This window comes from Canis lupus, chromosome 14 (genome assembly GCF_048164855.1).
Source record: "Canis lupus baileyi chromosome 14, mCanLup2.hap1, whole genome shotgun sequence".
Lineage (NCBI taxonomy): Eukaryota > Metazoa > Chordata > Mammalia > Carnivora > Canidae > Canis > Canis lupus.
The window spans coordinates 21,728,112-21,749,789 of record NC_132851.1 but is presented as its reverse complement, the minus strand read 5'-3'; the positions used below and the strand labels follow the sequence as shown (position 1 = coordinate 21,749,789).

General features: G+C 36.2%; 1 long non-coding RNA gene and 1 other non-coding gene across 9 annotated transcripts in view; one reads left to right on the top strand and one right to left on the bottom strand.

The window, feature by feature from the left end:
* Positions 1-21,678, bottom strand: part of LOC140603775 (uncharacterized) — a 167,309-nt gene that overhangs the window by 56,359 nt on the left and 89,272 nt on the right. For 5 of the 8 annotated variants that reach the window (XR_012006760.1, XR_012006763.1, XR_012006766.1 and 2 more), the window contains 3 exons: positions 11,968-12,112; positions 8,863-8,932; positions 8,561-8,645 (listed from right to left, as the gene is read on the bottom strand). This is a non-coding gene — a long non-coding RNA (uncharacterized lncRNA). Of the gene's footprint in view, positions 1-8,560; positions 8,646-8,862; positions 8,933-11,967; positions 12,113-12,710; positions 12,879-21,678 lie in introns of all 8 variants that reach the window. The other 3 variants (XR_012006765.1, XR_012006767.1, XR_012006761.1) reach the window with 2 other exon arrangements.
* TRNAK-UUU (transfer RNA lysine (anticodon UUU)) lies at positions 6,551-6,623 on the top strand. The gene has a single exon. It is a non-coding gene; the product is annotated as a tRNA-Lys (tRNA).

Here is a 21,678-nt window from a genome sequence, read left to right as displayed (position 1 = left end):
AAGCTAAAACACTAAAGCCAATTTGAGAGTTAATGGAGAGAAAGCCCTCTGAGTATTTTTTTACTCTTAAGATTCTATATATTTAAAACAGTCCAGATTTCCAGGGATAATTTTGTAGTTCCTTCATTTTCCAGAAGGAAGTATTGGCTTGAGTCAGGAAAAAGCTTCTGAATTCTCTAAACACAGGAGTAAAGAAACAGGGTGTTGATCTTCCCCCCTGTCTCAGTACCCAAAATCAGGCCTCAAAAGAAGAAAATTTATAGGAAACTCTCTTAAAAGTCTAAGAGGTTTTCTTGTCTTCTTTCCTCAATTAGAGGAATGAAGCAACTCGACCCCTATCTCATGCAGGGATGCTTTGGGGTAATTGAGTCATTACTGTCACTGCTCCAGACACCCTCAGCAAACATTCAGTTGCTGGGGTCCTTGGCAGGATTCTCATGCCAGGGGCTCATATGCAAAAACTGAGCACCAAAGTGAAAAGCCATTCGTCCTTGAGAGAGGGAGCTCCTTCAGGATTGTGGACCATAGGTCACTGCAGATTGGGTATTTTGCAGTGTTCAAAACATATTTAGTGCTACTGATTTTTTGCATATGTATGCTTTATCAGGATAAATAGGGACCATCTTTCCAGAAAGGTTGTGAGGTCCACAACACAATGTAGGTGGGATATCATTGTTACCAAATAAGTCAATTTTCTGGCTTTTGACACTACGAAGTCTATTTTAAATTTCTCAACTAAGTTTAAGCTCAGGGATGCTATCTAACTAGTTATCTAAACTTTTAAAATGTCTTTTGAGAGAGAGAGAGACAAACCAAGAAACATACTCTTAACCATAGAAAACAAACTAATAGTTACCAGAGAGGAGGGGTAAAATAGAGGATGGGGATTCAGGAGTACTCTTGCAGTGGTGAGGACCAGGTGATTAAAATAAAACACTTAAAAAAATAAAAACAAAATTTAAAAAGTCTTTTAAATTCTTTGAATCTGCTTCCTTATTAACTCAGAATCTCTGTTTACGAGACTTTTGTAAAGATTAAATGAAATAATATTGAAGAGTAAGGAACTAGTATTTGCTAAAGTAGAAAATACAATGTAGATATAATGTGTGTTACTAATATTATTATTGATGCTAATAATTGGTAATCATTTAAATATCTGTTTATAAAACAGTTTCATACAATTATAAATTAAATTGGAATATTGATACAAAAGCCAGAAAACAGAAAGAATGATAGCCTTTATATCATAAAAATTTGAAGTATGAATTTTCAAAAATTATAAATGGAGCCAAGAGATAAATAATCACCAAAAAAATTGTATAGGATACATACAAAATATTATATTTCTATATGTATAATAATAGACATATAGTTCAACATATAAGATATAGAAAAAATCATTACTAAAAATATTCAAGTTTTTTGTAATCATAGAAATGACATAGTGAAATATAGAGTTTTAAATCATTTTAGCAAATATTTAAAAAGGATGATACACTAGGCTACAAGTGTGAGAAGGAAAGATACTCTCAAATCCTGTTCATAGGAACAAATTAGCTATTCTCAAGGGCAGTTTGGTAAAATATATAACAAAATTTATACACATCAAGTCAATATCCAGAAATTATCTTTTTTTAATCCTTTAAATTTAGTGACATTTTCAATTTATTTTTTAAGTCTCTGTTTATTTCCAGTTAGTTAAAATACAGAGTAATATTAGTTTCAGGTGTACAATACAGTAATTCACACTTCCATAGAACACCTGGGCTTATCACAACAAATACACTCCTTAATCCTCATCTCCTATTTCACCCATCCCCCAACCCACCTCCCCTCTGGTTACCATCAGCCTTTCTCTATAAATGAGTCTGTTTCTTTTTTTTTCTTAAATTCTGCATATGTGTGAAATTGTATGGTATGTGTCTTTCTCTGACTGACTTTCTTTGCTTAGCATAATACTCTCTACCTCCATCCATGTCATTGCAATGGCAAGTCCATTGACTGATGAAGGAGTTATGGTACACACACATATATAATATATCTATATTATATATATGCATACAATAGAATATTAGCCATTAAAAAATAATTCTTGGAAATTATCTTAAGGAAACAATTAGACAAGTTAAAATATAAATAAGATGTGGTTTACAATGTTTAAAATACTAAAAACTGCAGTATTAGTTATATTAATTATAATATAGTTATAGTTTATTTAATGAAACATGCAGCTATTACAAATATCCCTATGCTTCTATATTTATTGACATGTTATATTAAGATGTTCCTGGTATATTATGGGCTATTCATAACATATTAACAAAAATAGTTTGAAACTGTGTGAAGAATTTAATTGAATTTTTACAATTACTATGATAGAAAATAAGATGTTATACTTGGTAACAATAATAATAGTTAATGTTATTAAATTATTTTTCAATAAGCCTGTATTATTTTTATTATAATAAAGGAAATATTTTTACTTCAAAGGTATAATTTTTTTCTTATCTGTTCTTTATCCAAACAAAATAGACATTTTATCTTTATTATAAATTATCTTTTTCTCTCTTGATCCTATATTTTCTGTCTGCCTATTGCATCAATTGTTCAGTGATGCTACAATTCAATGTTGTCACAATTTGTCTTCATCATAGGACTTGTTACATCACAAAGGCAAGACTCCTCTGAGTTGAGGTCATAGTGACCTTAAGAGAAAAATCCCTATATATCAAATATTTTCTTTTTAACCAATTTATGAAGAAAATGAAGGTGGAGGGAAGGAGGAGGACAACTCAAAGGAGAGAAATAGAAAGTAGTTTGTATGAAAATTGATGGTATTTTATTTATTTCATTAGCCAAAATAGACAGTAGTGTTTGTAGATGAGATCAGTGCATGCATATGTCCAAGCAATGTGTATCTGTATCTTAGAGAAAAGCACATTTGAAAAACAAGACAGTTTTTTTGAAATGGGAGCGTCCTTTTGGTCCAATTTGTGACAGACCTGTAGAAAATATTTGCTTTAGGGACACAGACTAGATTAACTCATACGTATCAGCTCAAGTGGTCCATTGAGACAGATAAAAGAAAGGTGAATATTTGTTCATATATTAAGCAAAGAAAGAATATATAGTGAAAAGCAGGGACATGATCTAATTCTAAATGCTTTCATTGGTATGTTCTAGAAATCCATTTTTGGCATTCTTCTTTTTGCCATGTACATATCCTGCCTTGACAATTTCACTTCTCCCATTGCTTCAGTTCTTAGCTAAGAGACACACAATTATCAATGGCAAAATGAACCTATTTCAATACACATAGTAAGAACAAAGGAGTTCTGAGGAAAAAGAGATTATGTCTGACGTAGAATCCAAGAAGGGGTAATGTTGCTGAGTGTTTGGAAATGGGAAGAATTTCCTAGACCTGGTCATAAATGGGGAAGATATTACAAATACGTGTAAGGGCCAGAGCACATGAAAAGTTAAAAAGAAGAAAACACTGAAAAAGTTAAAAAGAAACCCAGTAAACTAGTTTTACTGATGTAAAAATACATGTGTTTCAGATGTGTTCTGAAATAGGAAGAGATGATGCCAGAAAGATAAACTAGGGCTGGATTTCTGGAAGTCTTGAGTGCCAATTAAGAATCTGAAACAATAAAAACAAAAACCATGATAATCATAATGTATTGATATTTCTCTGCCTTTTTTCTGCTTGCATTTCTCCTTGGTTTACTCCCACAATTGTTTCTGATATTGTTATTGCATAAGATGGTGATTATTACATTTTCTGAAAAGTGAAAAAATAAAAACCCATCATTAATTCAACCAAATAAGTGCTGTCACTTTTAATCTCCTTAATTACACAGGTTGAAAGGCATTACGGGAAGATTTGGCAACATTTGGAAAAACGACCACTCAGAGTTAGAGAAATAAGTCCAAATGATACATGATTTTCAGGGAAATTTCTTAAATCTTTCCAACAAGAATGGACATGGCCCATTCTTCATCCAGGCATGTTGACTATTAACGTCACAATCCATTTGCAATGGAAGTAAACGTTCAGGGCTAGAACAGATTGCTAGTGAAAGCTTAATGACCAGAGGTCTCAGAAAACTTGGCAACCAAATGCTAAGTATGCTTACTGAGGCTGGAGAAGAAAAGCTTTAATTAGTGGTCATCAAAGCACAAAGCAAAGGGTCAGCACACCTACTTAGCCAATGTCTCTTTGAAGTAAAACTTACTGGGCTGCTGATTCCCCACACATCCCTGCAAACAGGTGCCCATGCTTCCCATGCTGATTTACTCTCCTTTTCCCTCTCTGTGTGTGAATAGTCTGCCAAGTGGAAGGAGACCTGCCAAGATGCTGAGCTTGAACCTGGACATACACTCCCCAAAACTTACAAGGCTTAACCTACCCACTCCAACAGTATGCTGATCCTAAACCAACCTATGTTGAAATAGGCCAAAATTGTTCCTATGTTCTACCTTTAACTTGTTGCCATTTTTTTGAGACTTAAGAATTTTATTTCACTAAATTTAAACTCTAGCCCAAGGAGATGATGCTAGATAAGTTATTATAGATAGGCAGTCCATCAGTGGGACGGGAGTAGGAGTAAGAGTATCTGTAGGTGAAATGGATTGGTCACGTAATATGCCGGCAGGATTGGCTAATTCTCCTTGTTTCAAATCATCTTCTCCATCAGCTTGAAACTTCATCATTAGAAATTAATTTACTTGAGTCTTAAAGTTCTCCACTCTTTAGGATACCGCTACTAAAGTGCAAATACCTCTGAAAGCACTAGCACCCCAGGTTTCATCAGCTGCCCCTTCAGGGGAGTGGGATGCAGGCTGGATAACTGGTTTGGAGGAGGGAGATTACAATAGGAAAGACAGAGATATTAAAAGAAGTAGTAGAATGACAAAGGCACTATTTTCCTCTGCACCTTTCTGCGAGAGAATAGGAGGAAGGCACCACTGTTTCCAACTTAATCTTCTCTACCTCAGTAATTCAGACTTCTGACATTTCTTGAATTCTAATCACCTGGCCTCACCTGAAGAGAACCTTATTAAAAGCAACAAGAACACCATAATGGTGGGAAGAAAATCAGAACATATTTGAAGCATATTTAAGTTGGAGTCATAATTGGAAACTTTCTTGGAGTGAAGTTAGGGCTGGGAGTACAGGAAGGCAAGAGATGCCATGTGTGATCACTACATGCTTTTGTTTTTCTAGAAACATAGGTTTTAATTTTTCTGGGATAAATGCCCAGGAGTTCAATCACTGAGTCCTATGGTAAGTGTACGTTTAGTTTTTTAAGAAGTAGCCATGGTATTTTCCCCAAAGCTGGTAACATTTTACATTCCCACTAGCAACATATGAGAGATCCAGTTTCTCTTCATCCCAGACAGAATTTGGTGTTGTGACTATTTTCTATTTTAGCTGTTCTAACAGGTACATAGTCATATCTCACCATCATGGTTTTAATTCCCATTTCCCTAATGGCTAGTGATAAATGTCTTTTCATGTGCTCATTTGCCATCTGTAGTCTCATTTTAGTGAAAAGTCTCTCCATGTCGTTTGCTCATTTTCTAACTAGATTTTTTTTAATGTTAAGTTTTGAGAGTTCTTATATATTATAGTAATAAGTTACTTGTTCAGGTTTGTGGTTTGCAAATATTTTCTCTAGGTCTGTAGCTTGTCTTTTTCTTTTTTAAAAAAAATATTTAAATTCAATCTGCCAACATGATATAACACCCAGTGCTCATCTCATCATATGCCCTCCTTAATGCCCATTGCCCCATTACCCCATCCCCTTACCCTCCTCCCCTTCTGCCACCTTTTGTTGTCCCTTTTTTAATTCCTGAAATTCTGTATGTCATTGATGTAATAAAATAGCACACATTATTTCGTGGTAGTTGGCACCATGGGTACTGCATGAGGTTTACGCATTATTTTCTTTGTATTTGGTCAACATTCCATTTGTCTTCATGCATAGAAAAACCAATAAATAATGTCTTCACTTAATGAAAAAACAATCACTGACTCAATAAAAACTCCTGGCTTGGACTGTGCAAGGCAGGTGCAGCCCCCCAGGGACTAAACACTGCTGCCTTCTTCGGGATGGGATTTTGTCCCCATGGACTCTCCTTACTGGGCTCCAAAAATGTGTGATGAGCCACGAGCACTGTTTCAACTGCAGGCCACTCCCGTCTCTGAAGGAGTTGGATCGCTTTGAAACGTGGAGGAGAAAGCAAGAAGTGACCCTGCATCACCCCCACCCCCCAGGTAGTCCTCAGGAACCCAGTCGGCAATCATTGACACTAGGAATAATCTTCTCCCTGGAGTTGTGCATGAGAAGCCTCTGCTGGGTGAACTTACAATGAGACAGTTAGGTGATCTGCCTAATGATTAGATGACCCAGGTCATTGTGCCACACTTTTGGAGGACCCTCGAAGTTCCTGAAACCTTGGATCATTCCTGCCTTTCCTGGTAATCCACATAGTTCATGGAATTTAGTTATTTATAAAATAAAGTAACCCCCCCTTGTTGAGGGCCTGGGTAGCTCAGTCGGTAGAGTGTCAGTCTTTTAATCTGAGGGTCAAGGGTTCAAGTCCCTGTTCAGGTGAAACATGCTCTTCTTATTTCAGCCACTAGTAGAAGAGGGACTCTGCACTGGGCCCAGATAAACTCCGTCTTTGCCAACTTTTTAAGGGCCTTTAGCTCTTTGATTTCTGGGGTTCCCCAGCTCCTCACCACATGGTAGCACATAAGTCCTGCACACTCTGCAAAACATAGTTGATAAACTAAAGTCCAAACACGTCTTGAAATTGTGTTAGCCAACCGCTTTGGACGTTCATTAAAAAGCTTCTCAGGGGCACCTGGCTGGCTCAGTCCGTAGAGGATTTGACTCGATCTCTGGGTTGTGAATTCGAGTTCTTCGTTGGGTGTGGGGATTACTTAAAAATAAAATCTTAAGAAAAAATAGTGACACTCTTTCTGGGATTTAAATATGATGTAAACGCTCTGGAAGTGGAGTTCTCTGCATTTGTTCTGTAGACAGTACCATAGATTTTTCTAAGATTTTAACTGATTTTTGGACAAAAAGTCAAGGTTTTCACCTGATGGGTACTGTGTGTGTGAAATATGACTATATTTGCTTCATCATTGTTCCACTTGTTTCCACCATGTCATATATCTGCAGGAGAAGAACACCTTGTCTGAAAAGCTGTGTATGTTTTTTTTTTTTTATCTTCTTAATAGGGTCTTAGAGCAAAAAACAATATTTTAGGGAAACCCATTTTGATTTTTTTCATTTATGAATAATGCATAGATGTTTATGTCTAAAAACTCTTTACCAAACTTTAGATCTCAAGTATTTTCTCTATGCTATCTTCTAAAAAGTCTTATAATTTTACATTTTATTATTTTTAAAAGATTGCATTTATTTATTTATTTATTTATTTATTTATTTATTTATTTATTTATGAGAGACAGACAGAGAGAGAGGCAGAGACACAGGCAGGGAGAGAAGCAGCCTCCATGCAGGGAGCCTGATGCGGGACTCGATCCCAAGAGTCCAGGATCATGCCCTGAGCCAAAGGCAGACCCTTAAATGCTAAACTACCCAGGCGTCCCTAATTTTATATTTTATATTTAAATTTAATCCTATTTGAGTAAACTTTTGTATGAGGGATGAGGCGTAGGTTGAAGGTTTTGTTGTTGTTGTTGTTGTTGTTTTTGGGGGGGGGTGCCTGTTGATAGGTAATTTACTCCAGTGAAACTGTCTGGGCTTTGAGATTTCTACCATGAGAGGTTTTAAATTATGAATTCAATTTCCTTAATATTCAGAGGATTATTCAAAAATCTTTTTCATATTGAATTAGCTGTAATTTTCAAAGAATTGATTTATTTTATTTAACTTGTCAAATTTTCGTGGAGTTGTTCACAGCATTCGCTTACCATATTTTGGATGCCTGAAGGATCTGTAGTGATAGCTATTGTTCCATTCAGATATATGTCTTTTTTTCTTTGTCAGTCTTGCTAGAAGTTTTCTATCTTATTGATCTTTTCAAAGAACATTTTTATTTCTTTGATTTTCTGCTTTGTTTTCCTCTTTTCAATGTAATTGCTTTCTGCTCTTGTATTTATTATTTCCTTCTTTAGGATTTATTTTGTTCTCTTTTTCCTCTGGTTTCTTGAAGTGGGAGCTTAGATTATTGATTTAAGACTTTCTCTTTTCTAATGTAAGCATTTAGTGCTATAAATTTTTCTCTCAGCCTGGGGGCTTTAGCTGTGTCTTACAACTTGTAGTATGTTTCATTTTGATTTCAATTCACTTCAGTGCATTTTTAAATTTCCTTTGAGACTTTTTCTTCAATCCATAAATTAATTTTAAATGTGCTATTTAGCTTACAAGTATCCTTAGATTTACCTTTTACTTTCTGTTATTGTTTCTTATTGTGATTCCATTGTGGTCATAGAATATATTCCATATGACTTAAGTTATTTTAAATTTTTTGAAATATTTTTATGGCCCAGGGGTAGGTTGGGATACATCCTTACCTCTCAGCAAAGGCAGAAGGCTAGACTCTTCACTTGACCTCTACTAGCAGGGACAGGCTGGAGGCAGTTTTTTCCATGCAGGTGGCTGAAATAAAGTGGTTATTGTCTACGAAATGTCAATTTTTTGTCTTTCTAGGCCATCCCTTTCCTGATTCTTTGGCTAAAGAGAACAGATTTCTATAAGGAGATTGTTTTTTGATTGTTTGTTTTTTGCCTATGTTCATTGGCATTTCTGGGTTTCTAGTTTCTCTGGTCTCTAGTATCTAGATATATGAAGGAAAAAGAAAGCCCAGGAAACTCACCACCATGTTGTTTCTTGGTTCCTAAGGTACCTCACTGGTCAGCCTTCTCTTGAACTTTTAGTCTTCAAGTCTGTGTTTTATATATAATGATCAGAATTTTCTGTTGTACTTAGTGGGAGGAATAGGAAAAACTATGTCTACTTCATCTTTATAAAAGTGGATGTCTAATTATTATTTTATAATGTATGAATAAATATTTTTAAGTTTGCCTAAATTTCTAATATGGTAAACATCAATAAATATAACCCCATAAGAAAAAATTTTGAGGTCCTCAAAAAATTTTCAAGTGAAAAGAGATCCTGATCGCCCCCAGATTAGGGAACCATTATCATAAAGAAATGTTTTTTAAGATGATTACTGAAAAATGCCAGTGTTTTAGCTACATATAACTCATTGGTGCATAAAGGGAGTAGTCTCCATGGAGATACAGAAGAAAAAGCAAATCTAATATCCCTCTTCCCAGGACACTGAGAACAATATGTGATACATAGGGTGACTATATATCCTGCTTTTCCTGGGAAAGTCTATTTTTTTAAGGTATAATTATCAATTATAGTTTCTTGCATTCTCAGAGTATCCTGCTTTGCATGGTAAATTATATTGTCACCCAGATTATACAGATCAAGACTGTGCCACCATCCCTCTTTACTCTCGGTCTCGAAAAAACTTCTCAAACCTCAAATTTTCAAATACCTTAGGATACAAACTATAAATATAATATTTAGTTTTTAAACCACATGTTGATGCTACCACTTTTGCCAGGCAAGCTAAGTCTTTGCCTCAGGATCACTGCCAAGACAGAACTGCAATCACTTCCCTCCCTGTCTCTAAGTCTTAACTGTGTGAAGATATCTCTTCTACAATTTTAAGTTTGCCTTAAAGCTTGAGCTAAACATGTCCCCTTAAGTTTACATCGAGGACCAACCTCAAAAGGCATAATATCTTGAAGAACTTCTCAGATCCCTGGCATTCTTTCAGTCATGTTTTCTCACTGTTACTGCTAGCTCATCTTCTCCATTATGGGAATCAAGAAAAAAAAATCTCAGCTATGACAGAAATAGTAGAAAAAGTTTCAATATTTGGATGGCTAATCCTAATGATAGATCCAATTCATTCTTTATCCATTGATTTAAAAAACATTTAATGGGAACCTACCCAATGCTCTTGTCTTGAATTTTATAATCACAGAATATAGCAAAAACAAACTGAAAAGTACTTATCTCCCTCAAAATATTCCTTCAAAAAGCTTTTATTTATTATTTTCTATATTATTTATTTATTCATGAGAGACACAGAGAGAGAGAGAGGCAGAGGGAGAAGCAGGCTCCTCGCAGGAGCCAGATGCGGGACTCGATCCCGAATCCTGGGATCACGACCTGAACTGAAGGCAGACGCCCAACTGCTGAGCCACCCAGGCATCCCTCAAAAACAGTTTTTAGAAGACGAAAGCAAACGTGTAATTTTCCATCTCAACATGTCCTAGAATATCTTCTCTACACTAATTTCACTATGAACAAACTATATTTTAAAAGAACAAAACAATAATCTCATATACATAACGTTAAGAATTTGTGTGGCAATCACTTTGAGGAGTTATGTAGAGGGGAAACATTTTCCTATGAGCATATGAATTTGAAAAAGAGTCTTATTATTGCAGAGACTCTTATCCAACAACTAGATTTTGAGTTTATTGAATCAATTCCTAGACAGTCTCATAAATACAGGCTTTCCCTCTCACCAAATTTGAACTCTAAAGAGAAAGTGGGAGTCTAACTTTCAGAATTTAACAAAGAAACGATGTCACTAAGTTTATGTTTCTTTGTTTTGAAAGAGAAATCTCTCAGAGACCTAAGACTAGCACAAACCCTGAAAAACAAATGAATTTCAAATGGTGCTAAGTCTCTCACCCCATATCCGATGCACAACATGCCAGTGTTAGGCAGCGCCCTGCTACAAGTCAGGCTTGAGCAACATGGAGGAGGAGGTGTCCAGACATTCTTACCAATAGGGAATATTGCCACAAGAGAAGAACAGGGTCTGAGTGGCTATACTGATCATACTATTAACAAATATTACCAATATTAAAGATTTGTTTGCCAGTTTGGGCAAAATAGTAGAATAAAAGTTTTTCTCTGTCATGTGGTTAACTTAGTTTTCCTCTTTATGAACCAGCTTTTTCTTCCTCTGGATGCCTGTAATTTGCTTTATTTCCAGGGAACTTGCTTAGAGTCGTCATTCAACTCCTAGAAATTATTGAAACTAATATGTGGCAAAGAAGCCAACATTCATCCTGCTAGAGCCTAAGTTTGACATCACAGCATACTACTCCACACAGCCCAGACTTAGCCTCAGTATCCTCCACAACACAGTATTCAAGATATCCTCTCTATCACTTGCTCTGGGTTGACACGAAAGCCCCATTTTCCATCACTGCCCTAACATGAGGTTAACCACATAAAAATATTCACACTTCTAGATTGTGTCTCCTTAACTATTCATAGTCATACGCTTCATTACTATCTCACTTCATTTCCCTCTCTCACCTCCTCTCTCTCATCCACTTCTTTCACCACCTCCTTTCCTCATTCTCTGTCTTATCTCAAGATATTTGTCCTTCATTAAAGTCTATCAGTTTTTCCTGACCAACTTCAAAACCTACCACCCCCACCAAGGCTTCCCAGATATTCCAATCAAAGAAATGCAGGAGCCTGGATTTATTATACACAAAAGCACAAGTTTGCAAAAATTTGCCTTTCAGTATTATACTTGAACATGTACATCCTCATGACCCAAATGGAGATGATAGCATATCATCTATTGAGTGACCCAGTGAATAAGTACACATAAATGTATGAATAATATCAGTATAATGCATACTTTTAACAGCAAATGAAACATTCTGTACAAGTACAGTGAAATCTTTGAATATTTGACTGCTTACCTGCATAGTTTCAGAGCAGGAGAAATAGATTATCAAAGCAACATACAGAAAAACTAATAAAAATGACAGAACCTAAGGAAAATGGAGCAAAGCTAGCACTTATAATATGAACCAAACATAAAATATTTATAAAAATATTAAAGAAATATGCACAGATGGGGCACCTGCATGGCTCATGAGGTTGAACATCCAGCTCTTGATTTCAGCTCAGGTCATGATCTCAAGGCCATGGGATTGAGTCCCATGTTGGGCTCCACACTGGACGTGGAGCCTGCTTAAGATTCTCTCTGTCTCTGTCTCTCTCCTTCTCTGTAAAAAATAATGAAAGAAAGAAGAAGGAAAAAAATAAAGAGAGAAAGAAAATAAAGAAAATATGCAGAGCCCCTATAATAAAGATATCTCTAAAATTTTAATGAGGCCACAAAAGAACAAAAGAATTAGAAACATTTCTTATTTCTTATTATGTTAAGACATTCCATGTTCCTTGATAAGAAAACTACAATAAAGATGTCACCTCTTTCAGGCACCTGGGTGGCTCAGTGGTTGAGCATCTGCCTTCGGCTCAGTTTGTGATCCTGTGGTCCTGAGATCGAGTCCCACATTGGGCTCCTCACAGGGAGCCTGCTTCTCCCTCTGCCTATGTCTCTGCCTCTCTCTCTGTGTCTCTCATGAATAAATAAATAAAATCTTTTTTTAAAAAAAAGATGTCACCTCTTCCAAAATTAGTTTTTGATCTTAGCACAATTCTGAACAAACTACCAATGAAGAATTTTGAGAGTAGGTAAGTAATTTGGTGGAATAATTTTAAAGTTAATCTAGAAGTAAGAAATTGATGCAACTATGGAAAAAAATGAAAAAGAAAAGTAACATGATATTTGATATTAAAAATAAATTACTTCTGGAGCACCTGGATAGCTCAGTCTGTTAGGCTTTACTCTTGATTTCGGCTCAGGTCTTGATCACAGGATCGTGGAGTTGAGCCTCCCTGTAGGGCTCTGGGCTCAGTGCCAAGTCTGCTCAAGATTCTCTCTCCCTCTTCCTTCCCCTCTGCACCTCTGCATGCACTTCTCGCTCCCTCAAATAAATAAATAAAATCTTTAAAGATAAATTACTTTTATTACTGAAAACATTAAGATAATAATAATAGTGTATAATAATATTAATAGGAGTTATTGGAGGACTATTAATTGGTAGGCTTGAGTAAACACTTTACAACATTATTTAATTTCCACACAATTCTCTGTTGAAGACAATATTGTGCCAATCTTACAAATGGCTAGGTTAAGTCACTGGCCCGAGTTCAGATGCAGGGGTAGAACAGACTATTGGACAAGAGCATAGGCTCTGGAATCAAAGAGGTCTGTATTCCAATCCCAGATGTACCCCTTGCTAGCTGTGAGATTTGACCTTGTGATTTAACATCCTGAAGCTTCAATTCCTAATCTGCATTTTGAGGATAACAATAGCCCTCCTCTACGAGCAATATATGATGAAACATTATAAATCTCCTTGACAGAGTCACTGTCACATAGTTGATGCTCAACAGATGCAAGCTTAAAAATACAACAACAACAACAACAACAACAAACCATGTTGGAACAAATATTGAAATTCAATAATAATAGCTAACACATAATGAGCAACTACAATGTTCTGGGCACTGTTTTTAATGTTTTCCATGCATAAATTCAAACATTAGAGTCAGTCACTATTATAACCTCCATTTTAGATATCATGAAACAGAGGCACAGAGAGTTAAAATAATTTGCCCTGGGAGTACAGCTAAACTGAGGCAGAGCTGTGATTAAGCACTGGGGTGCTCTAAGCCACCATAATCTACAGCACTTCCTCATGTGTGATCCCACTGATAGAGGTCAGAGAGGGAGTAGGATACAGTGGGAAAGCCTGAACACAGGCTGTGGTTAGGACCCCACTCAATACCCTAGGTTTAAGTAGTGAAGACATGGACAAGAGCAGAAACCACAGAATTAAAAAGGAGAGAACTTGGGGCACCTGGGTGGCTCAGTGGTTGAGCATCTGCCTTTAGCTCAGGGCATGATCCTGAGGTCCAGGAATCGAGTCCTACATAGGGCTCCCTGGCAGGGAACTTGCTTCTCCCTCTGCCTATGTCTCTGGCTCTCTCTGTGTCTCTCATGAATAAATAAATAAAATCTTTAAAAAAATTAAAAAGGAGAGAACTAGTATGGCACCTTTATTTAAGAACAAAAAAAGTATCAGGATTGAAAAAAGCAACCAGTTGTAGATGAGAGAAGAGTTCCATTTCTGAGTTTGAGAAACAGGAGAGTGATGATGTTCTTGGTCAAGACAGTTGAAGCAAAGAAGAAAAAAACAGCCTTAAAAGAATCTTGCTCAAATTGGCCATGCTGCATATGCTACAAAAAAATCAATAGCAATATTTTATTTAATATTAACTATGAGTCATGGGCAATTTCACAGCAATGAAATTCCCTCCATTAATGTGTGATAAATAAAGGCAAGTTTAACATGAAGACAACATGATGAGTACAGACAGTGAAACAATGCATTTTGGAGATTTCTTGGTTTAGTTTATCCAAGCCAAAGTCTTATTTTGCCGTAACTTACATACAAACAAGGTTTGCAAGTCTTTGGGAAAATTAGGGGAAAACCAAATATAATTGCTTAAAATTTTAAAGAGCCAATTCTAAACAAATTACACTCAGAATCTTGTCAAATTTAGGCTATTTAAGAAACTTTAAATTCTCAAAAATGTAGGGTTTTTATTGGTTAACACATTATGTAAAATGTCTGGGAATATTATGGCACAACAGCTTTCACAGGTATATTATATTAACTAGAAAGTTTCCTGTACAGGCATCATTATGGAAGTCATCCCTAAAATCCCAAATAACCCTTTTCCCAATCTTTCTTGCCTTTTCTTCTACTTCTATGTTAATATCTGAGAGTGAAAAAGATGTTACCAGCTTCTTGACCTGAGAGATTCCAACTCTAACTTCTCCAAAGAAAAGAGGCTATGGTTTATAAAGGCATTCCAGTGTTCTAGGCCAAGGAAGAGGCTGTGTTGGCTAACTGCCAGCTGGTGCTTTAAAAAAAATCATGTCACAACAGAACACAACATCAACTCTCTTTAGCTTTATCCCCATCAACACTACCATCACCAACAAGGCAGTGTCCCACACAGCCTCAGACTCCCCTGAGTGTTCTTGAATTCTGTTATCCAACAAAAGACAACAGAAAAAAATAATGAAATAAAAGACAATGGAGACAACATCATGAAAAATGTCATGGTATGGGGAAAAAATGAGTACCTACTGTACTCAACTTCTGAGCCTTGGTTTATCTAACCAAGTCACTTAAAGTCTCTGAGATTCAATCACCTCATCTATGAAATTGAGAGCTAGATGAAGAGGCTCTCAAAACTAAACACAACGGGGGCGCCTGGGTGGCTCAGTCAGTTAAGCATCTGAATCTTGGTTTTGGCTCAGGTCATGATCTCAGGGTCGTGGGATGGAGCCCTGTGTGAGGCTCTACATTCAGAATGGAATCTGATATTCCTTCCCCTTCCTCCCCTCTGCTCCTCTGCTGCTCACTCTCTCTCTCTCTCAAATAAATGACTAAATACAATCTTTTAAAAATTTTAAATAAATAATAAAACCTAACACAATGGTGACATTTACTTAACTGCTCCTCCATCTCGATGTGGATTAAAACATTTTAGATGAGAGAAGGACCCAGAAAGTAAGCCCTGACTGTTCTCTTTAAGGTTGACCCCGGATCCCATGACTCTCTCTCTTAGAGTTATCCTACCCTGAATGAAAGTTCTAATAATACACAACAGCACTGGTGCTGCTGCTATTTTTCTAGAATCCCTCAACATTCTGAACTCTTTTATCTTTTCTTCTCTATCTCTGTCTCTCCCTTTCTCTCTCTTTTTTTTTTCCAAAGATTTTATTTATTTATTCATGAGAGACACAGAGAGAGAAGCAGAGACATAGGCAGAGGGAGAAGCAGGCTCCATGCAGGGAACCCGATGAGGGACTCAATTCCAGGACCCGGAAAGGGAGATGCTCAACCACTGAGCCACCCAGGCATCCCTCTCTCTTTTTTCTTTAAGTGTGTCTTCAGCATCCGATATGAGCAATCACAACGTCAGCCCCAAGGGACAGAGTGGTGCATAAAATGGACACAGAACCAGCCCACATGGAACCTAGGATCTAAGACCAGTTGGCTCCTCCAAGCATAGCATAAGATCAACATCATACCACAACAGAGCTAATGTTCAAGGGTGCAAATTTGAGGGGAATTCTCACCAAAATTCATAGACTCATTGGTACACAGAGAGTGGAAAGGAGTTTTAGACTTCATTTATTCTAACCTCAAGTAAACACACTGGAATCCCTGACACATGGTTACCCAGCTTCTCTTTCAGCACTTTAAGTGACATGGCACTCACTTTTCATAGGACAATCCATTCCACATCATCAGTACCATATAATACATGACACATGATGTCCCTTTTCTCCAATAAATACAGAAAAATCCCTTTTAAACTGGCCAGCATGCCCCTGGGGGAGAGAGATTTTGTAATGTTTCCCCAAGTGATTATTTTGGGAGGTCATCTAATAATCTTGATAATTAAGAACACATAGTTTGAACTGATTAACATCTTGTATTGGCACAATAAATATTTCAAGCACAGCAAATATCTTGTGAAAAGACTTTTTTGTAGTTATGTAACAGTTCAAGTTTAATATTTGTTGTTTAAAGAAAGAGAGACAGGATTTAAATGCTTTGTTTTCATTGTACTGTTTTAAAAAGAATATTTTTAAAATATGTATACATGGTGGGCTCCTTGGAAAAGATGGAAAGTTGAATATACTTATCTACTTTTGATCTTTTCCAAAACCTCATTAAAATGACAATAAAAGATTTTTTAATGCATAAATCCACAAAGATTGAGAGAAATCGGAGAGGAAAAATAACAAAATATTAGAAAATGCAAAGTAGATGGTTTGGTATCAAATGACTTAGCAAATCCAAGAAAATTAAATCTTAATATAGAACTGAGTAAAGCCATGTCCAATTTAATTTTCCCTGAATTCCCTAATGTATAGGAACTACGAATAGTTTTGAAAGTGGAAATAAAAGGGTTAGCATAATAAGGAGAGTTGATAGAAAGTCAATTAGAGGAACAGATATCCAGATCTTGTCCCAAACTGCCCACAGCTGGAGACTGGCCAGATTTCAGAAATTTAGTCTCAAGAAAGGATAAGGAGTCCTTACATGAGAAACCTTAGGTACATTTGTCAGCAAAGGTATCACTCTCAAAAGAGGAGGAATCAGTGGACTCCCATCAAACAAGCCTTCGAGAGACCTAGAGATCCACCCAATAAACAAGTGGGCTTTTCTAATCTTAGAGGCAATGTTATGAGCCTGAAAATGGTTCAATACATGTCCTGGAGTGGCCAACTTACGGATAAAGAATCACCCAAGATGAGTCATCACCACAGACCAAGGTTGATCCTAACACAGGAAGGAGAAAAAGGGAGTCCTTCCAGGGATAGTGTAAAAATTAGGCTGAGGGACCGCCAGTCTAAAGAGGAGCAGAAAGAATGAATACTCTGGCAAAAATTCCATCAAGAATAGAAGCTGGTAGGACACCTAGTATTTAATCTGAGGTTGCGTTGTGCTAAATACATAAAAAGCGAAGCAAACAAAATACCTCAGGAAGAACAAAACGTTTTCCAGAGGGGAAAAAAAAGGTTACCATAATACAATGCAGAAAATTATGCCTGCCTTCATCTCAGATAGTTCTTAAAATTATATATATATATATATATAACTATATATAATATATAATAAAATAAAATATAAATAAAATTTTTATAAAATTTATATAAAATAAAATTATATATATAATATATATAATATATTTAATATATATATAATTATATATATATAATGTATATATTATATATATATATATATATAAACACACAGAGGATATCAAACCCAAGGTCAGCATGACTATTCTGTTCATGTCATAAAAGGAAAATATTAACTATTAATTGGACTAAAATATAATATAATTATATTAAGAGGCAGGTAAATCGGAAGGTAGAGGAAGTAAATGAATAAAGAATGCAGGGGAAGGAAATCAAGCTAAATTCTCATCTTCTATGGTAAAACAAAAACCAAGTGACAATTTCTGAAATGAAAACATCAAGAAGTAATATATAAGCAAATTATTTAGAGATACGGAAGTAAATACAAAAAAAAATCAGTGAAAATATTTGAAAGGTCTTGCCTCTGAAGAGGACAACAGGGGAAGAGAGCAGAATAGGGATATTGATTTTCATATCAATGGATACTTTTTCTCAGGATCAATCTGACTTTTTAAACTATATAAATTATGAACTGTATAAATGAGATATTAAAATAAGAAAAATTAATGGGCTCTCTACAAAACTCCAGGGCATCTTTTAACAGCCAGAAGAATCAAAAAGGAAAGTGCTTTTCCCAGACCAAAACTCAGAATTGATTCAACAAAACCTTGCAGTCTAGTGCAATTGGCAGAGTCCATACTCACCAGGCTGGAAAGAGACAACACAACATCTGTCTTCCAAACACTGAATCCATGTTTTACCTCCTTCCTACCTGCTCTGTCAAATATCTAGAGGCTGTAAATGTACCGTACTGTGGATTGAACTTGATTGCCTATTCTTATTTTTAGCACATGTAGGCAGAAGCCAAGATTTAATGCAAAGAAGAAACGTGTCTCAATATTTTGCTTTGGAGATCCCTAAAATACTGTAGAGTCTATAGTTATGTCAGATTCAGGTTAAATGGTTGACAGGGGGATTAAATTAAGGCTACTGCTGTCCAACCAAATAATCTAAGTAGCCCCAGAGACCAGCTATCAATCTGACGGTCTTCAAAATGTCATGAGATTCTCTCTGTCATACACACACACACACACACACACACACACACACACACACAGAGAGAGAGAGAGAGAGAGAGCTGAGATTGACTACAGATTTTTTTCTTAGTATAATTTAGTTGGCTCTGTCCAATCCTATTGGAACTAATCAAAAGGAATCTGACCTGTGAAAACAGTATGGATATTTCTCAAAAACAAATAAGAATAGAACTACCAGGGATACCTTGGTGGCTCAGCAGTATAGCATCTGCCTTCGGCCCAGGGCCTGATCCTGGAGTCCTGGGATCGAGTCCCATGTTGGGCTCCTGCATGGAGTCTGCTTCTCCCTCTGCCTGTGTCTCTGCCTCATTCTCTCTCTCTCTCTCTCTCTCCCTCTCATGAATAAATAAATAAAACCTTACAATAAAAAAAAAAAGAATAGAACTACCATATGATCCAGCAATCCCACTTCTGGACATTTATCCGAAGCAGAGGAAAGCACTATCTTAAAGAAACACCTGCATTTCCACATTCACTGCACTGCAACATTATTCATAATAGCCAAGAAATGGAAACAATCTAAGTGTCCATTGAGGGATGGATTTTTAAAATGTAAACATATTTATATCGATTGCTAGAGAAAAAAAACCCTACCTATCTATCTACATAAACATACACTCACATAATAGAATATCACACCAAAAAAAGGAAAAAAAGGAAAAAAAGGGGAAAAAAAGGAAAATCTATTTGTAACGATGGGTAAAGATGAAGGACATTATGCTAACTTAAATAAGCCAGATAAAAGTAAATACTATATGGTATCACTTCTATGGGAAAAAGAAAAAGAGAAAAAGAGAGAGAGAGAGAGAGAGAGAGAGAGAGAGAGAAAGAAAGAAAGAAAGAAAGAAAGAAAGAAAGAAAAGAAAGAAAGGTAAAACACAGAAACTGAAGGTAGAATGGTGATTGCCAGAGGCTGAAGGATGGCAGAGATGGGGGAAAGGATGGTCAAAGAGGACAAATCTTTAGTTATAAGGTGAGTTTAAGTTCTGAGACTCTAATGTATAACACATTGTGTCTACACACCAATAGTGTATTGTATACCTGAAATTTGCTGAGCGTAGGTCTGAAGTGTTCCCACCAAACAAATAAATTTAAAAAGTTAACTGTGAAGTAATGGATGTTTTGATTAATTGTGGAAATTATTTCACAATGTACATATATAGCAAATTATCATCTTGTACACTTTAAATATATTATAATTTGTCAATTATATCTCAGTAAAGCTTAGGTGGGGGAAGGAATCCCCACCAATTCATTCCCTCTCAGGTTTAAAAAGGTCCAGGTGTTTGCTTGGATCAACAGGCAAATGACAAACCATACCTAGGCTTATAAGGGAATTTCAAGTGACTCTAGCAAAACAGCCAACTAAAAAGTAATAACAAGTACCAGCAAAACTTGTTCACAGGGGTTTTTAATGTTGTTTCCTGCTTCTTTAGTTCTCCTATTTTGGGTCTCTGAATCAGATACGTTAGAGGAAGCTAATCTTTTCCTGGAGGCATTTTTACCTGACTGAGAACAGGTATTAAATAGAGCCCCCAGGATTCCATTTCCTATTAAATCACAATGAGCCCAAGTAAATGATTGTGCAATTGATGGTGCAATAGCATCTGTATGCAAGATAATTCACTCATCTTGTCAACATTGGCTCACTAAGGTTCAATTTGAACAAAGCAGGAGGCCCAGACTCCAAGCTACTGCTGAGTTCCATGTGTACTTCTCTAACGCAGCATTAAGTGTGGCCATGAGAGTGTAGATATGCTTCTAAGACCATCATATTTTTATCCTGTAGTGCCTCCCACAAGTATGCAAAATTTGCACATTCTGTTTTTGTATGAATTATAATTTTTGAGTGAAATCTGAAGATTTATTTTAATGTTTGCCTCTTTACTTTTAGCTTCTTGCTTATCCAGAGCACAGGAATTTCAGCCATTAGCATGGGATCAAAAGTTTCCCACCAGATGAATTAGACTCTAACCAAGCAGAGTCCATCATTGATCACTCCATTTAATATCTTTTTTTTTTAAGATTTTATTTATTTATTCATGAGAGACACAGAGAGAAAGACACACACACACAGGGAGAGGGAGAAGCAGGGTCCACGCAGGGAGCCCAATGCAGGACTCGATCCCAGGACTCTAGAACCACGCCCTGGGCCGAAGGCAGGCGCCAGACTGCTGAGCCACCCAAGAATCCCCCATTTAATATCATGTTTAAATTTAGATTTGAAATTAGATTTGAAATGTATCATAAAATAAGAAGACACATATAAAACTTGTATATCCAAACTTAATGATTGGGAACTGGTCTCTTAAATCAGATAGAACTGACTTCATATCTTTGTTCTTCACTTCTTTTCTCTATGACCTAAGTCAAACTTCAGCTTTCTCATTTAAAATAAAGTTTAAAAAATAAATAAAATAAAATAAGGTTTAGATGAAATTAAAGACAGTATCTGGATGAGGTGCCCGGGTGGTTCAGTTGGTTAGGGAGCCAACTCTTGGTTTCAGCTCAGGTCATGATGTCAGGGTCATGAGATCAAGCCCTACCTCTGCACTGCGGAAGTCTGCAGTGAAACAGTCTGCACTGCGTGTGGAGTTCGCTTGAGATTCTCTCTCTCCCTCTCTCTCTCTCTGCCCCTCCCCCCTTCATCCTCACACTCTCTCGTGCTGTCTCTAAAAAATAAAACAAAGAGAGTATCTGGAATAGTAAACACTCAAGAGATGTTAGTTATTATAATTACATTAGTAGTAGTAGTAGTATTTTTACATAGTTCCACTTAGAGATATTTTTCAAATGATACATTTCTCAACAAATTTGACATTGTTTATCAAGCCTTCTGAAAATCAGATTAACATTTTTTGTCATCTTATACATTGGTATTGAGTACAGGCAC